The sequence below is a fragment of the Scyliorhinus canicula genome, chromosome 6, assembly GCF_902713615.1.
Source record: "Scyliorhinus canicula chromosome 6, sScyCan1.1, whole genome shotgun sequence".
Classification (NCBI taxonomy): domain Eukaryota; kingdom Metazoa; phylum Chordata; class Chondrichthyes; order Carcharhiniformes; family Scyliorhinidae; genus Scyliorhinus; species Scyliorhinus canicula.
In genome coordinates this window covers 208,794,122-208,812,807 of record NC_052151.1, presented here as the reverse complement: position 1 = coordinate 208,812,807, position 18,686 = coordinate 208,794,122, and the positions used below count along the sequence as shown (strand labels likewise).

Below are 18,686 nucleotides of genomic sequence, written 5' to 3'. Positions count from 1 at the left end.
TTCCTGTCCATCTGGCCAGCCCGTCTATATCATTATGTAACCTAAGGTTTGTTTCCTTGCTGTTTTCCAATAATTTCCCTACCACTGATGTTAGACTCACTGGCCAGTAATTACCTGGTTCTTCCCTTCTTGACTAATGGTACCACATTAGCTGTCCTCCAGTTTTCTGGCACCTCTCGAGTGGCCAGAGAGGATTTCAACATTAGTATCAGAGCCCCTGCAATCTTTGCCCTTGCCTCACACTGCCACCTAGGTTATATCCCATCTGGGCCTGGTGATTTGTCCACTTTTAGACCTGGTAAAACAATATCAAACTGCATGCCTCGTCGGCAGCTCACAGCAGGTAGAGTACTGACCATACCCAACCAGCTCATGCTGTAGAACTCAGAATTCACCATGCAACCATTAGATGTGATTCTGTGATTCAATAACACTTGCTGAACAATCCTGGATGCGCTAAGAATTACACCAGCTACCAATTTAAGATGATTAGACAGGCTCACAATGTGGCTCACTTACGCTTGTTTGTAAGTTGTTGTTCCCTTTGAAATTTGGCATTCTTGCATCTGTCCTGTTGACTGTAAGATGAAAAGCTGCAATAACATGTCTCTCTTTTTCGCAGTCATACTCAACCAAATATTGCTCCTGCAGTGTTTGAGCACTGCAGTCAGTTGAGAACTTTCTGGTGCTTCACTAGGTAGGATGATCGACTGAATCCCTTCCCTCAAGGGAGCAGCTGATGGATTATCACTAGCGTGAGCTTGCTGGTGTGTCAGCAGTTTGGAGCAGTGAGTGAATCTCTCTCCTGACACACAGAATAAACAAAAGGTTTCTCCCAGTGTTAAGCCGCTTGTTTCTCAGCAAGGTTGGTGACTGAGTAAATCCTTTCCTACACACAGTTCAGGTGAAAAGTCTGTCCCTGTTGTGATCTTGCTGGTGTCATGACTGTGTGGCAAGATTTAACTCCAACTCAATCTATAAGTTTATGGATGATACGACTGTGGTGGGCCGGATCTTAAACAACGACGAATCAGACTACAGGAGGGAGATAAATCACTGGTTGCCTGGTGTACCGAAAACAACCTCTCTCTAAATGTTGGAAAGACCAAGGAACTGATCATCGACTTCAGGAAGCGTAGCACGACACACACTCCCATCTGCATCAATGGCTCCGAAGTGGAGATGGTCGATAGCTTTAAGTTCCTGGTGGTCACCATCATCAACAGTCTGTCCTGGTCCACTCCAGTTGATACAACAGTCAAGAAAGCCCAACAACATCTCTACTTCTTACGGAAGCTAAAGATCAGTTGCCTCTCTAATGTGTGGTTAACTGGCTCTTTAGGAATATAGGACAAGGTCATTTGCAGTTGCCTATTCATCACCACCTGGTAAAGCCTATTGATTAGTGATACAGCACGATAACTCAGGAGCATGAGATAAGTGTCATCTCGGCTATCTATGGCTTTTCTCAGCACTTGTTTCACCATATGAACACCCTTCTCAGCCTTTCCATTGGACTGAGGATACAAAGGATTTGAGGTGATGTGTTTGAAATCGTACTGATGTGCAAACTCTGTCCACTCATAATTATCGAAACAGGGACCATTGTCACTCATGACTATATTTGGTATACCGTCACACGCGAAAATCTCATTAACATTCTTTATTACACATTGAACCGTGGAATTCACTAGCTGTGCTATTTATGGATAATTGGAAAAGTTGTCAACGACTAGAAAGTATTCCTTTCCAGTCAGGTAAAAGAGATCCACGCCAACTTTCTGCCACAGAGTTGTGACGATCTCACCCATCTGCTTCGGCTCTTTGTTTTGTTTACGTTGAAACTTTTGACAGGTTTCGCAGTTATCCACCATCACTTCAATGTTGTGGTTTTTCCCTGGCCAATAAACTGTACCCCTGGCTCTACACTTGCACTTTTCTCTTCCCTAGGCCCTTCCTAGAGTTTCTTTAGGATCATTGATCTTAATGATTGTGGAATTACAATCCTTTGTTGTCGAAGCAAAAATCCATTTGCATCACTAAACTCTGCCCTTGCATGATAAAAACTTGAGCAGGAATCTTTAGGCCATCCCTCATAGAGATACGTTATCACTTTTGCAAGACTGCGTCTTTGGCGGTTTCTTCCTTTATTAATCTTGACTTGTCATCAGATACCGGAAAATACTCAGTGACAAGGTTCACATGGACCTGAACGTCCTCATCTAACTGATATATCACTTCTATGCCTGTGGCTCGAGATAGTGTACCAGCAACAATGAGATGCTTGCCCAGTGTGTAAATCGGCTCGTAGTCATATCGTTGTAGCTTCATGATCATTCGCTGAATCCTAGGGGACATCTGGTTAAGATTTTTCTTTATAATTGCGACCAGTGGTCTGTGGTCAGTTTCCACTACAAACGTTGGAAGACCATATACAGTCATGGAAGTTGATAAGGTCATTAATTAAACCGAGGCATTCCTTTTCAATTTGTGCATACCTGCGTTCCGTATCTGACATTGATCTGGATGCATATGCTCCTGGAATCCAATTTTCTTCCATATCTTGTAATAGGACAACTCCCAACCCATCCTTTGATGCGTCCATCGAAAGTTTCAACTTTTATCGTTGGGTCGAAAAACGTATGGACTGGCGTTGTTGTCAATGAAACCTGCCATGCTTGCCATTCCTCTTCATGTGCAGCAGACCATTGGAATATTGTGTCTTTCTTGATAGTTTCTCTGAGGTGTGCAGTTTTAGCTGCAAGATTGGGAATGTATTTTCCAACAAAATTTATCATCCCTAACATTCTTAATATATCTTTTTTATCATTGGGACATGGCATCTGCAAGATGGCCTTTATTTTATCTTGATCAGGCTGAAAGCCTTGTGCAGAGAGCTTATCTCCTAAGAAGATGATGCTATCCACACCAATTTGACATTTAATCCTGTTCAACTTTAAGCCATTCTTTTTAATGCTCTTCAGGACCCTGAGAAGCCTTTTGTCATGATCTTCCCGTGTTGATCCCCAGATGATTCTGTCATCACCATAAGCTCCGACTCTTGGAACCTTCTCAGCTATGTGCTCCATGGCACAATGGGAAATTTCTGAAGCAGAATTTATGCCAAATGGCATCCTTCCAAAACAATGGGCTGAATTCACCGTTTTTGAACCTACGTGCGGAGGATCTGCAGCGCTTTAGGTCACAAAAAATCATCACCGGCCCCTCATCGATCTTGCAGCCGGTGAGGGGCTAGCAGCCATGCTGCATAAAACTCCCAGCTCCCACGATAAAAACGGCTGGAGAATGACCGGGTCCGTGGTCACGCATGCGCACAGCGATGACCTGTAGCGGCCGCTCCATAAAACATGGCGCCAACTGTGCGCGGACCTGGCCTGCCAAAAGGTGTCCCCCTGGCCAACCCCCACCAGAACCCCCAGCCCTCGTGGAAGCCACCCCCCCCCAGCCAGCAGCACGGCTCCCGCCCAACTGTGGTGGCACAGGACACAGTCCGCAGCAGTCACACCGGGATCCCGACCGCTGAGACCACACATGAACCGCCCAGTCGGGAACTTGGCCCCATGAGGGGCGGAGCATCAGGGGAAGGCCTTCAGGTTACACGCTAACGTCATTCCAATGGCGTGCGGCGCAATGATGCCATTTTGGACGGGGCGGAGCATACAAAACCTGTGTCAAACAGGCACTGCGGCTGCTTTTTTTACATCACTCCTGTGTCGAGTTTGAAGGGTATTAATATGCCACTATTCATTAATGGAACCATCCATTTGTCTTTTGGAGTATTTGCATTTAATTCACTATTGCTGCAAATTGTAATCAAAGCATTATCATTTTGCATGACGTGACTATCCTTGTCTTCACTAGAAATCATATCAACTAAGAATGTGTCGTCGAGGGACACTTCATCAACTGTGCTGATGGCTTTTGTTTCTTCCACTACTCTTCTGGAAAAGCATAGGGCGAAATTCTCCCAAAACGGGAGAAATCGTCAAACTGCCGTAAAACCCGGGCGGGTTTTACGGCATCGCGCCCCTTCCCGACGGGGGACCGATTCTGGTCCCCCGTCGGGGCTAGCAGCCCGACGTCGGAGGCCCCGACAAGTCGGGCTTAACGAAAATCGTTAAGCCCGCTTGTCGGACTTAGCGCCGGCTGACGCGTCATATGACGTCAGCCGCGCATGCGCAGGTGGGAAGACCCCACCCGCGCATGCGCGGGTGACGTCATCGCGTTTTTGCGCGAAACCCGCGCATGCGCGGTCCGGGTTGCCCCTCAGCCGCCCCGCGTATTGATACTGCGGGGCGGCGGAAGGACAAATAGTGCGCGGGCATCGGGCCCGCTGCCCGCGATCGGTGGGCACCGATCGCGGGCCCATGGCACCCTTGGCACGGCCGTGGTACTGCCGTGCCAATCGGTGCCATGGTTATTTTTTTCCAGGTGGTCACGACGTTTTTACGAACGGCAGGACCAGGTGTGTTTGCCGTTCGTAAAAAGGTCGTAAAGGGCTGGGACTTCGGCCCTTCTAACAGCTGTGAATCGCTGCCGGCCGTAAAAAAACGGCGGCAGCGATTCGTGTCGGGATTTCGGCGGGGGGGGGGGAGAATAGCGGGAGGGCGTCAAAAAAGTCGGGAAGGCCCTCCCGCTATTCTCCCACCCGTCGTGGGGGGGGGGAGAATTTCGCCCATAGTGTTTCAAAATGATTTTTGTTGTTACAGTTTGAAAATATCTTTCCAAACGCTGGACATTGTTGTGGCAAATATTGTTTGCTGCATCACTGGCATGAAATGGGAGATCGGGTCGGCCGCTCAAAATGGCCACCTGTGCTGGGACCACGTTCTTTACTCAAGTGCATCATTACACTAATGGCCCGACTGCCTCTTCTGTCTTCGCGCTAAAATGCCTGAGATTCAAAGTGCCAATGTGCTTTGCTACAAGCTCGCTAGCGTGATATATTTTGATATCATCATCAAGCTGAAGCTCATATTTTCTTAGAAGCCTCTCGTGTACCTTGTCGTTAGAAAGCCCGAACACTATCTGATCACGGATCATTGACGACTGAAGGGTATTAAAATTTACACGATGGAGCCTCAACCGCAAGTCGGTTTGAAAACGATCAAATGATTCGTCTGATTTCTGTGTGTGCGTGCAAAATATGTAGCGCTCGATGGTATCGTTTTTTTAGGAGATCAATGTTGATCAAATTGCTTGAGAATTTAGTCGAAGTTCTTGCTATCCACCTCGCTATCGAAGTGCTAACATTTTCAATTGCTTGGGGACCTGCTACATTGAACAGCAATGCAATACACCTCTCATCAGGCTTTGCCTGCAGACCAAGGGCTGCAACATAGAGTTTGAACTGCTGTTTTAACACCTGCCAATTCTCGACTACTTTACAGGTGACCCAAAGCTGTTGAGGTGCCTTCAGACCTTCCATCCTGGGCTTCGAAGTTTACAGTGCGTTGAATACTAGTTGACAGTAGCTTATGAGGTTAGTAGAAAAAATCGTACCTTGTTCTTTGGAGTTATCTTTAAATTGTTCAGAACTTTGCAGAATCTTCTTGTTCTTAGTCAATCTTTAGGCCTGGTACCATGTAATGTTAAGACCATAAGACCATAAGACATAGGAGTGGAAGTAAGGCCATTCGGCCCATCGAGTCCACTCCACCATTCAATCATGGCTGATGGGCATTTCAACTCCACCTACCAGCATTCTCCCCGTAGCCCTTAATTCCTCGCGACATCAAGAATTTATCTATCTCTGCCTTGAAGCCATTTAGCGTCCCGGCCTCCACTGCACTCCGCGGCAATGAATTCCACAGGCCCACCACTCTCTGGCTGAAGAAATGTCTCCGCATTTCTGTTCTGAATTTACCCCCTCTAATTCTAAGGCTGTGCCCACGGGTCCTCGTCTCCTCGCCTAACGGAAACAGTTTCTTTGCGTCCACCCTTTCTAAGCCATGTATTATCTTGTAAGTTTCTATTAGATCTCCCCTTAACCTTCTAAACTCCAATGAATACAACCCCAGGATCCTCAGCCGTTCATCATATGTTAGACCCGCCATTCCAGGGATCATCCGTGTGAATCTCCGCTGGACACGCTCCAATGCCAGTATGTCCTTCCTGAGATGTGGGGCCCAAAACTGGACACAGTACTCCAAATGGGGCCTATGTTCTTGTGCACTGGCTGATAGGTATGATGTACTACAGAACATCTAGTTCTTGACTAGTTAAATTAATTTATTATAAAACAAATGCATGGTGAAGATAACTGGAATAAATATATTACATACTACTAACACTAACTAACTATTCTTGAGCTACTGCAAAATACAACTATCCACCAACACGATTTACTCCCAACTCCCAGAGGCACAGAGTCACATGGTACGTTAACATTGCCATTTGCTGGTCAGAGGTTGTGCACTCTATTATACACAAGATTGCTTATGCATCTCATCACAGTTGGGTCAATTGTTTGACTGGCAACCTGTGGGTTGGCTAGAGACAGTGTACTTTTTGCCAACAGTCAATGATTGATTCCTGCGTGACGCTTTCTGAGAGAGCTGGACAGAAGACTTTGGAAGTGAAAGAAACTGTCTCTCTCTCACCTTTGAAGTAAATAACTGCTTTATTGTTCCAAAACCAATGAGTGCCTGGCACATTGATGTAAATGTCAAATAATCCTGAATCGACACAGAAAGTAGGCAACCTTGCTAGAGAAAACAATCTCGAGTCTAGAAGGAAGAATTACCAAAATGAAAGCTCAAGTCCAGAAGGTATCCAAGTGCATCAAAGATCTTTTTTCCTTTTATTTTTATTAATATTTTATTTACCACTTAATCCCCCTTTCCCCTGTGTGTTGTTTGCCTGTGTGTGTGTAGACAGTGGTATAGCTATAAGGGGGAGGGATTCAGAGAGGGGTATTAGATAGTCAGTTACATCTTTCTGCTAGTTTACATATACTGCACAGATTACTGTACATAATACATGGGCAGCTTAGCACTGTTGCCTCACAGCGCCAGTTATCCCGGTTCAATTCCAGCCATGGGTGATGATCTCTGTGGAGTTTGCAAGTTCTGCCATGTCTGCGTAGGTTTCCTCCAGGTGTTCTGGGTGGGCCTCGGTAGGGTGCTCTTTCAGAGAGTCGGTGTAGACTCGATGGGCTGTATAGCCTCCTCCAGCACTGTAGGGATTCTGTAGAATTGACCGCGTATTTGTAAGAGTGCGGTGGCACACCAAAAGATGGGACTGATACACAACACCTCCCTGGAGTTAAGGTCAGCCTGATAAATGCTCCTCTTTGCACTTTCTGTACTGTTATTTGACAGAGGTTGGCAGATACCTTCACGTGCTAATGGCCATTTTGCAATTAGATTCATTCATCCTGATTTCCTTTGGGTTTCTTGTTTTTTACCTCCAGGTTCTGTGAAGGTTCCCCAGAATTTGGTTTCAGCTGCGGTCTGCACCTGTTTATCCGCCGCATCTCTGTCTGTGGTGACACGTTCATAAAGCTATTTTCACAGAATGAAGACCATCCCAAAGTGTTTTGTATTGTGTAATAAAATGAGATTAATTTCTGACCTCATAGAAATGGATCTGCTAGGAAGCAGTGATCAGAACATAGTTTAAAATGCGCATTCAAATTGAAGGAAAGACACGTGGGTCTAGATTACTCTTTTAACCTTCAATAAATGAGATGAGCATGAAGAAAACACTGGTGAAACTGAAATGGAAAATTAGATTAAGGGTAAGTCGGTAACAATCCAGTGGCAGATATTTAAGGAAATATTTTGTAAAGCTCAGCAAAGATACATTCCACAGAGAAAGAATATGCCATCAGAGGCTATCGAAGGACGTTCAGGACAGTATCAAAGGGGGTGACATGCAATTCTGCAAAGATTAGTGGTGGGTCAAAAGATAGGACAGAATTTAAAAAACAGTCGAAAAATCTTTAAAACGAGACAGAAATTAGATTCAGTGAAAAATCTAGCTAGAGACGCACGGGCAGCTGGGAAGAAGGTTTGGTACATATGGGCGGATTCAGGCTGAGGACCCGGTCTCGGAGGGGGTGAAAGCCAAGTGGGAATAAGAGCTGGGCCTCATATTGGAGTAAGAAGTATGGCGTGAAGGCCTGCCAAGCTGAGCTTGATCCAGCTTAAGGCAGTGTTTAGGGCGCACCTGACCAGAGCTGGAATGGGTCGCTTCTTTGCGGGGTTGAGGATAGGTGCCAGCACTATGTGAGGTGGCCAGCTAACCACAAGCACATGTTTTTGGTCCTGTCCCAAGCTTGGGGACCTCTGGGTCTCCTGTTTCAGTGCCATGTCAACGATACTGAACATAGAGATGGAACCTTGTCCCTTAGTAGCTATATTCAGGGTATCAGAGTTATGCATACTTCCTTACCCTTACCCAAAACCCCGCCAGACAAGGTCTTGGGAATCCGTTGCACTGTACTGTTCAGCCCAACCAATTAGAAGTTCACATGAGAAGGGAGCGACCATATTTCAACCTAAAACAAACGAGGAGCGGACTGTCAATCGGACTCAGATTGCCATTCCATGGAATCTGATAACGTCAGACGTATTGCGGGAATGTTGTCAGTGCCAAAATCACTTGGGATATTCACTGCCTTCAGCCATTGATTTATATTACACGGACAGAATTGCATTCTCGGAAGACTAGCACCTGTGATGCTCGAATACTCAGGGTGATGTTGTGGTGGATCATCCAGCTGGCATTGATGCCTGGTTCCACTCCTGGCATGTCCTCCTGATCACCTGTTCAACAGGATTGATCTCCCGGCTTGGTGGTAAAATCAGAGTGGGCGATATGACGGGGTGTGAGGTTAGTTCTTTGTCACATACAATTCTGTTGTTGATGATGAGCAACAGCATCTCATAGGTATCAGCCTCGAGTTGATAGATCTGTTTGAAATATATCCCACTTAGTAAGGTGCAACTGACACAAAGCACAATTGAGGCTATCCGTAATGTGAATATGGGACTTTGTCTTCACAAGGACTGAGTGTGGTCACTCCGACCAACATTATAATGGACAGATGTACCTGCAATCCCGTAACTCCTGGTCGATTGCTGAGAACGTGGTTAAGGAGGCTTTTACCTCTTGTTGGTTAATGCACCACTAATTTAATTCGCAGTCTAGAAACTGTGTCCTTTTGGACCCAGACAACAAGGCGGTGGCTGCCGAATCACTCTTGGACTTCAATGTATATCGAAACCCCTCTCAGGTAAAATATGTGCCCTTGCGACCCTCAGTGCTTCTTTCGGGTTATGTTTCATATGGAGGAGTACTGATACTCTGGCTGACAGGTGGGAGAATCAGTTAGTAACCAGTAGGATGTTTGTGGACCACGTTTGAGCTAATGTCATGAGTGTCAATGCGGTCCAGAGTCAATGCTGAGAATTCCTAGCAAGTCCCTTCCAACCACTGTGCCGCCACATCTGCACAATCTGCCCTGTTGCTGGGATAAGTATTTGCTAATTCTGTTCCTGGAAGTGAAAACGTCACACAAGTATCATCACAAAATGTTGCCAATATGTATTGCAATGTGTCTAATCCCAGCTAAGACCGTTCCATATTCGTTGGAGACTATCGCCCCAAGATAAGAACCGTGGTTCTGCTGCTAATGATTAATGGGTGGTACGATAACACAGTGGTTAGCACTGTGGTTTCACAGCGCCAGGGTCCCAGGTTCAATTCCCCGCTTGGATCACTGTCTGTGCGGAGTCTGCAAGTTCTCCCAGTCTCTGCGTGGGCTTCCTCCGGGTGCTCCGATTTCCTCCCACAGTCCAAAGATGTGCAGGTTAGGTGGTTTGGCCAGATTGCCCTTAGTGTCTGAAAAATGTTGGGTGGGGTTACGGGAATAGGGTGGATGTGTGGCCTTAAGTAGGGTGCTCTTTCCAAGGGCCGTGCAGACTCAATGGGCTGAATGGCCTTCTGCTAAGTAAATTCTATTTCGATGTGAGCCTCTTACACAAAATGTGCAAATTCAGGGCAGTTGAACCTGGCTAATGTTATAGAAGCCTGGATAGCTAGATTAATAGAGCTAAGATCCAAATATATTACATTTAACATTCGAATCGGAACAAAAATAACAGCTAGTGATCAAATGCAAAGTTTGATTCAACACGAGAGCTCAATGTGTCCTCTGGTATTTGAACCCAATAAATCAACAATAGTCTTTGCACCCTTCTCTCTCCACATTTTTAGAGTTAATTAATAAAGAACTTACACAGTGAGCAATAAAATGAGCACTACACTGCAACTGCCTACAACATATGGTTCCGTACACCTCACAGGAGAGAGCTGAAACAGGTAATCACTGTTAACTGATGCAGAATAAATTACTTCGCCTAAAATGATCAGTGATTTCAGGATAATTCAATCTATATACTGTTGTGTGTAATTCCGATCCAGTTTTGTATGTGAGAAAGGTGTGGTGAACTAGTGTACAGATCAGGCAGAATATTTTGTTTATGACTGATGTGTAACTGATCTTTACCCAGGGTGTGTTCAACAAACTCATGAACCCATTACACAAATGCATCCAGACCCTTTAGAACCAAATTCAAGAGCCGCCGTACAAGGTAAGGATCCAGAATATATAAACCACTATTATATTGTTTTAATATAGAAAATAAAAAGATTAATGACTACTTTTTCTCTAGTGGTTTAATAGTTTTATAGTATGGTTTACAAAGCTGAAGAAGATCAGCGAGTCCCTGCCCTGCCTGTAAGATCAATCCTGCTAGTCCCACTTCCCGTCTTCTTTGTTGCCCTGTTGTCTTCGGAAAGTCTCGCTCAATTGGATGCAAAGGTTCTGAATCCTCCCAGCAAGGGCAGCAGTCTCTCTGTACTTGTTATATACTGTTAATTATTTTAAACATATGGTACAACCATCTCGCAATCATTCTTCCCGGTCCAGAAATGAACCCATGTAACTGAAGCACCCAATCCTGGGGACCATTTTCATAAATCTCTTCTTCACCCTCTTGGAAGTTGGTATGTCCATTTTTCAACGTGACCTCCAATTTTTGACAGATTACTCCTGCTTGTATCTGAGCCAATGTTTGATAAAGTTTCCTCATAACTTTGTTGAATTTGGGATTGTAACGTTTGATCTCTGGGGCATCCTATCTGGGAGGACCTGACAGATGTGTTGGTGGCCACCCCTGTCCAAACAGCACATCTGGGAATTCCGCAGGTGAGGATTGCATGGCAATACCCAGGAAGTTCAAACTTGCATTGGGTCATCGCATAGTAATGGGAACCACCAGAAACTGTGACACGAATCAAAAATTTCTGATGATTCTGACTGTCTTATAATAATGGTCACACAGAGAATGTTAGAAGAATTAAAACCACTAAAGCACTTATACACCCATCGACACTGCCCGGGAATCACCCACCCACCGACAACCCTCCAGCAGCGAATTACCCACCCATCCCGCTACCTATTCCCCACTGTTCCCCAAAGGCACCCTTGACTGCCCTTTCCACCATCCCGCCCCCAAACTCCAACTATCCATCATCCACCAATTGGCACTTGGCTGTACCGCATGACGATGCAGGACACCTCCGCCCCCCCCACTCAATACCCATCCCACCCCACCCCATCCCATCCCCATCCCCTAGTGTACACTCCATTTTCCCCCACCACCAATACTTCCCTGGATTCACCGACTACCGCCCAATTCCTAGAGATCTCCTGGCTCATGGGACCCCAACCAGAGCACGCTAATACCTTCCAGTCCCACCTGGATGTCCTCTCAGGACCTTCTACTAACCGCCTTCCGACCACACTTATGCCTTTTATATATAGCTACGTCTACTCCACACTGACTAGTCCACAGTTAACCCACCCACCATGATCACCAGCCACAAACAACTCAGAACCAATCTATGACCACTCGACCTCCCAAGGGATTCCTGACTATCATCCACAGCCCAACTAACACCAGAACACCTGGAACCCCTGAATATCCTATCATGTCCGTTTGTAACATCTTATTACCACCCCCGCCCCAAATAACCCCCTGGTTTGCAATTGCTCTCCTTTCCCATAACTACCCTCTGACGACCTGCCCCCCTCCACAGGTTTATACCCCTTATTGCACCGATTCTGAGTGGTGGGAGCAGGATGTTTGCTGCAGACGTTTGACCCAATGCCTTAACTATTGATGAGGCTCAAAGTCAATGTTGGGAGTTCCCGGTAACTGCTTCCTGGCAACTGTTCCTCACGCCTGGTCCATCTTCTCTGTTGGTGGGATAGACATTTACTAATTCGATTCCAGTAAATGAAATGATCATACAAGCAGTATCACAAAATATTGCAGATACGCATTTGCAAACTATCTGATCACAGCTCAAACTGTTATTTATTAACTAGAGACTATATCAAAACTGTTTTCTGCTGCTAATGATTAACGAACTTATTTCAGAAATTGTATAAATTCAGGGCAGTCCAATCTCGTTAATGTTACAGAAGCCTGGATATCGGGATTAACAGTTAAGATCCAAATGCATTACATTTAAAAGTTAGAATCGGGACAAAAACAACAGCTAATCATCAGATGCAAAAATAATTGAACAGGCGAGCACAGTGTGTCCTCTTTCGCACCTGAAACCAATAATCTAAAATGGTTTTTGCACCTTGCTCTCTCCAGTTTTTTACAGTCAAGTAATAAGGAAATTATGCAGTGAGGAAGAAAATGAGAACAACATCACATGTAACTACAGCATATGGTTTCTCCGTGGGGTTCACTAAACCTCACATGGAACAGTTAGAAACAGGTAGCCATAGTCACCAGTGTTAATGACATTGCCTAAAATGATCAGTGAATTCAATCTAAATACTGTTGTGTGTAATTCAGATCCAGCTCTAGATGAGAGAAACGTGTGATGAGCGATTGTACTGATCAGGTAGAATGTCTTTTTTATGGCTGTGATGTACAACTGATCTTTACCCAGGGTGTGTTCAACAAGCTGCAGAGCCCACTACACTAATTTGTTCTGCATAGCTCTTCAACCCTTTTCTGAATCTTTCTTCACTCAGGTAACCATTTCAACCGTCTGAAATCTGTCCATTTAACTGAACTTCCTCGTCTCCGATGCAATTCTTATCAATCTGTTCTGCACTGTGTCTGAAAATGTCACATCCTTTTCTAAGTCTTGTGTTAGAATCCAACCACATACATCTTGAAACTAAACCAGTGTTATAGAAATTGCGGTGATATGAGACCACAAATGGAGGTCATCAAATGCGTTGTTTAAAAAATGGAGCGTCTTTATATGAATAAATAGCAAAGTTTAACAATAACAGTAACTCAGCAAAACTATAACAACTATGAAAACAGGTCTTGCTTACAGGTCACACTGAAAAGCCCTTAAAAGTCCGCAAATGTTCAGAACCAGCAACATACACCAATAAAACAATTGCAGAGGAGGAAGGCTTAGAACACTCAGTATTCAAAATGACAACCTGTAACAGAAATGTACATCATAAATTCCTTACGTTTGTCCACTAGCCCCTATATGTAAAACCCAGGATCCCCAAACCTTATGAGCCACTTTTTCAAGCTGCCCCACTAACATTAACAAGTTGTACAAATATACACCACGTCTCTCTGCTCCTGCTGCGCCGTTAGAATTATATGATTCATTTAATATTGCCGCTCCTCTTTCCTCGTGCCAAAATGTATAACTTAGGACATTTCTGTTTTGAATTTAATTTGTTCTGTTCTATGTCTGCCTATTCCACCAATCTATTGTTTAAATCTTATCACTATCTTCCTCGCAATACTTTCAAGTTTCATGTTATCGTTACTTTTTGAAATTACTCTTGTACACCAAAGTGAAAAGTATGAATATTTGTTACGAAAACAATGGTCCTAGTACTTTGAAGAACTCAGGACCTTGCCCTAAGAACTCCGGAGAGCGAAATCAGAGTCAGCTTTCCGAGTTTGAATGACTCTTTTTAAGAGCTAAGGAAAGGGAGTACCAAATGATTACTTTCAAATTCCTAATTTGCTCAATGGTCCCTCTTTCCACAGCCTTAAAGGACCCTTCTCGTCATTTGCTGTAAAACTATGGCCACCACTGCAACATTTATTTTCAAGAAACCCTCCTGGACAAACCTTACAAATTCTGCTCCATCCATGCCTCCAGCAGTAAGTGTGTCCCAGTCAATATAGGGAGAGTTAAACTCACTCACCACAACAACTCTATTGTTTATGGCAGTGTCTTTTTTTTTCTGGGGACCCATTTTTACCAACCCGGCCGACCTTCACGACCCAAGCCGGCCGACCTTCGCGACCCACGCCAGCCGACCTTCGCGACCCACGCCGGCCGACCTTCGTGACCCACGCCGGCTGACCTTCGCGACCCACGCCGGCTGGCCTTTGCGGCCCATGCCAACTGACCTGCGTGACCCACCATTTTCTCTTACCTTGATTGTTGCTGACAAAAATGGAGGAAATGGTTTTGGGTCCCTTTGGCCCCAATGCTCCCTTTGTCCCTCCGACCTTATAAAAAAAATGCAGCCGCACTGCACATGCGTACCAATGCACAGTACAGCCGAATTTTTTAATATGTTCATGGCCATTTTGTTGGCCGCTTGCAGCCGGCATTATTAAAAGCCGGCTGCTGCGGCTGTTGCACGTGGATTTGCACGATTAGGAGTGCCGCGACGGACGGGTCCACGACCCTCCCGCACCTGCGCGTAGCGCCCCCGAGTTTCACAATGCCTGGTTTATGCATCTTTACAAGATCTGTCTGCATATCTGCTCCTCTATCTCCAGCCGGCTATTAGGAGGTCTGTAGTAAACACCGAACATTGTGACAGCACCCTCCCTATTCCTGTGCTCTACCCATATTGCCTCGCTGCCTGAATCCTCCAAGGTGTCCTCCCTCAGCACAACTGTGATATGCTCCTTAATGCAATAATGCAACTCCCTTTTTCATCCCCCTCTATCCTGCCTGAAGCGTCTCAATCCTGGAATGTTCAGTTGCCAATCCTGTCCCTCTTCCAACCAAGTTTCTGTAATAGCAACAACATCATAATTCAACGTATTAATCCAAGCTATAAGTTCATCTGTTTTACCTGAAATAATCCTTGTATTGAAACTAATGCACTTCAGCCCACCAGCCCCGCTGCACTGACCAATTACTCCCTGCCTGCTCTTCCTCTTAATCTTACTGGCCTTAGTCTGTAGCTCTCCCTCAGTTATTTCTCCCTCAGACCTACTGCTCTGGTTCCCACCCCCTGCCATTTGCTCTACCTTTCATTTTCTCTGTACTATCTTTTGTTTTATCCCCTCTTTACTATCCTCTGACTTCCTACATTGGTTCCCATCCTCCTGCCACATTAGATAAACCCTCCGAACAGCGCTAGCAAACAACCCTCCCAGGACATTGGTTCCAATACTACCCAGGTGTAGACTGTCTGATTTGTAATGGTCCCACCTCTTCCAGAACCCGTTCCAATGTCCCAAAATGTCTTAAAAATCTGAATCCCTCTCTCCTGCAACATTTCTCAAGCCACGCATTCATCCTGTCTACCTTGTCATTCCTACTCTGAAGAGCACGTGGCACTGGTAGCAATCCTGAGATTACTATCTTTTGAAGTCCTACTTTTTAGTTTATCTCCTAACTCCGTAAATGTAGGATCTTATCCAGGTTTTTACCAATATCATTGGTGCCTATATGCACCACGACAGGTGGCTGTTCACCCTCCCATGTTCGAATGTCCTGCAGCCGCTCTGAGACATCCAGGAGCCTTGCCCTCGGGAGGCAACATACCTTCCTGGAGTCTCATTTGCATCTGCCAAAATGCATGTCTACTGCCCTTACAATCGAATCCCCTATCACTATAGCTTGACCAGTCTTTTTCCTGCCCTCCTCAACAGCAGAGCCAGCCATGGTGCCATGAACCTGGCTACTGCTGCCTTCCCCTGGTGAGCCATCTCCCCCAACAGTATCCAAAACGGTATACTTGTTTTGGAGGGCGATGACCGCAGGGGACCCCTGCACTGCCTTCATACTCTTCCTCTGTCTGATGGTCACCCATTTCCTATCTCCCTCAGTACTCTTTATCCGCGGTGTGACCAGCTCGCTAACCATGCTATCCACAACCTCCTCAGCATCGTGGATGCTCAAAAGTGAGTCCATCCGCAGCTCCAGAACCGTCATGCGGTCTAACAGGAGCTGCAGCTGGACACACTTGCACGTGAAGGGGCCAGGGACAGTGGACGTGTCCCTGAACACCCACATCTCACAAGAGGAGCATGACATGCATGGGTCTGGGATCTCCTGCCATGTCTAAACACTTCAGTTAACTTATAACAATAACTACAATGCAAAGAGAAAAATGAAAGGAAAAACTACTTACCAGTCACCAGCTCTTATTGTATTTGTGACGTTGTAATTTTCTGAAATGTATCCTAAAATTAATATTCTGCAACACTTCACCTGAAGTCCTTAATGTTCTCCTCCTATTTTTCATATTTATATGTTAAGGGGGGGGGGTTAAGGGGTTAAAGTAATCTAATGGGGGGGTTGTTGGGTTACGGGTATAGGGTGGATACGTGGGTTTGAGTAGGGTGACCATTGCTCGGCACAACATCGAGGGCCGAAGGGCCTGTTCTGTGCTGTACTGTTCTATGTTCTATATCTCACCCTCCAATTGATATTATACTTTTTATTACAGAGCATCAGAATCTGGGACAACCTGGCAATATCAGGCTGAAGGTTCAAATAGCGGAGAAGATCTAATATCTTAAAAAAGAATAAAAATGGACACGGGTAGGTTCACATAATACTTAAAAATATAATTTCTCTCTTGATCGAGGATCATATCTTGTGCATAAATTTGCACCTCAGACTGGAAGAGACAGCAGGACAGGGGTTGAGCAGAAAGAGCGATTGAGTGACCATCGAGAGGGACATTACAGCCTCCAAGTACTGAAACCGGCCAACAGATACCTGGTATTGGGGACTGCAATCTGAATAGAGAGTGCAATGCAGAGCCATTACATCCTGAGCAACATTGTGTAAACGGGGAGCAGGAGACCACCCATTGTTGGGTGGGAGTGAGACGCAGGTAACACACTGGAAAAAGAGAATGTTGGGAGATTATATAGTCAGACAAATAGACAGATTCTTCCACAGCCCGAACAGATCCCAAATGGTAAGTTACCTCCCTGTCGTCAGAGGCAATAATAACCCGGGAGCTGGTGCGACTGTCGATGAGAAAGCGCACAGATTGGGAAATATCCATGGCTAGAGGTAGTAACAGGTAGAAATATGTTCAAAGAACAAAGAAAATACAGCACAAGAACAGGCCCTTCGGCCCTCCAAGCCTGCGCCGATCATGCTGCCTGTCTAAACTAAAATCTTCTACACTTACGGGGACCATATCCCTCTATTTCCATTCTATTCACGTATTTGTCAAGATGCCCCTTAAACGTCACTATCGTCCCTGCTTCCACCACTTCCTCCGCAGCGAGTTCCAGGCACCCACTACCCTCTGTGTAAAAAAACTTGCCCCGTACATCTCCTCTAAACCTTGCCCCTCACACCTTAAACCTATGCCCCCTAGTAATTGACCCCTCTGGAAAAAGCCTCTGACCATCCACTTTGTCTATGCCCCCCATAATTTTGTAGACCTCTTTCACAGCGCCCCTCAACCTCCGTCATTCCAGTGAGAACAAACCAAGTTGATTCAACCTCTCCTCAGCTAATGCCCTCCATACCAGCCAACATCCCGGTAAATCTCTTCTGCACACTCTTCAAAGCCTCCACATCCTTCTGGTAGTGTGGCGATCAGAATTGAACACTATATTCCAAGTGTGGCCTAACTAAGGTTTTATACAGCTGCAACATGACTTGCCAATGCCCCGGCCAATGAAGGCAGGTATGCGTATGCCTTCTTGACTACCTTCTCCACCTGTGTTGCCCTTTTCAGTGACCTGTGGACCTGTACACCTAGATCTCTCTGACTGTCAATACTCTTGAGGGTTCTACCATTCACTGTATATTCCCTAACTGCATGAGACCTTCCAAAATGCATTACCTCACATTTGTCCGGATTAAACTCCATCTTCCATCTCTCCGCCCAAGTCTCCAAACGATCTAAATCCTGCTACATCCTCTGACAGTCCCCATTGCTATCCGCAATACCACCAACCTTTGTGTCATCCGCAAACTTACTAATCAGACCAGTTACACTTTCCTCCAAATCATTTATACATCCTACAAACAGCAATGGTCCCAGCACTGATCCCTGCGGAACACCACTAGTCACAGCCCTCCAATCAGAAAAGCTGCCTTCCATTGCTACTCTCTGCCTTCTATGACCTAGCCAGTTCTGTATCCATCTTGCCAGCTCACCTCTGATCCCGCGTGACTTCACCTATGTTCAGAGTGGAAATGGTAAGACAGAGGCTGGAATGGAAAACAAACCATGGGTTTGTGATACTTGGAATGTGATACCTGGGTCAATTAAGGAGGGAATTATGGGGCTGATCAATGTGGACCTGCAAGGCTGGAGCAGGAGTGAGTTTTCTCATTCTTGGGCAGGAAGGGCAGGAACGGCCATGATATGAGTCCACCAAGAACAATGGTTTTACAGGAAAGATGCATGTAGAAGTGAG

The 18,686-nt window shown here is 45.5% G+C and overlaps 1 pseudogene; it reads left to right on the top strand.

Moving 5' to 3' along the window:
* Positions 1 to 18,686, top strand: part of LOC119967845 — a 156,014-nt pseudogene that overhangs the window by 29,354 nt on the left and 107,974 nt on the right.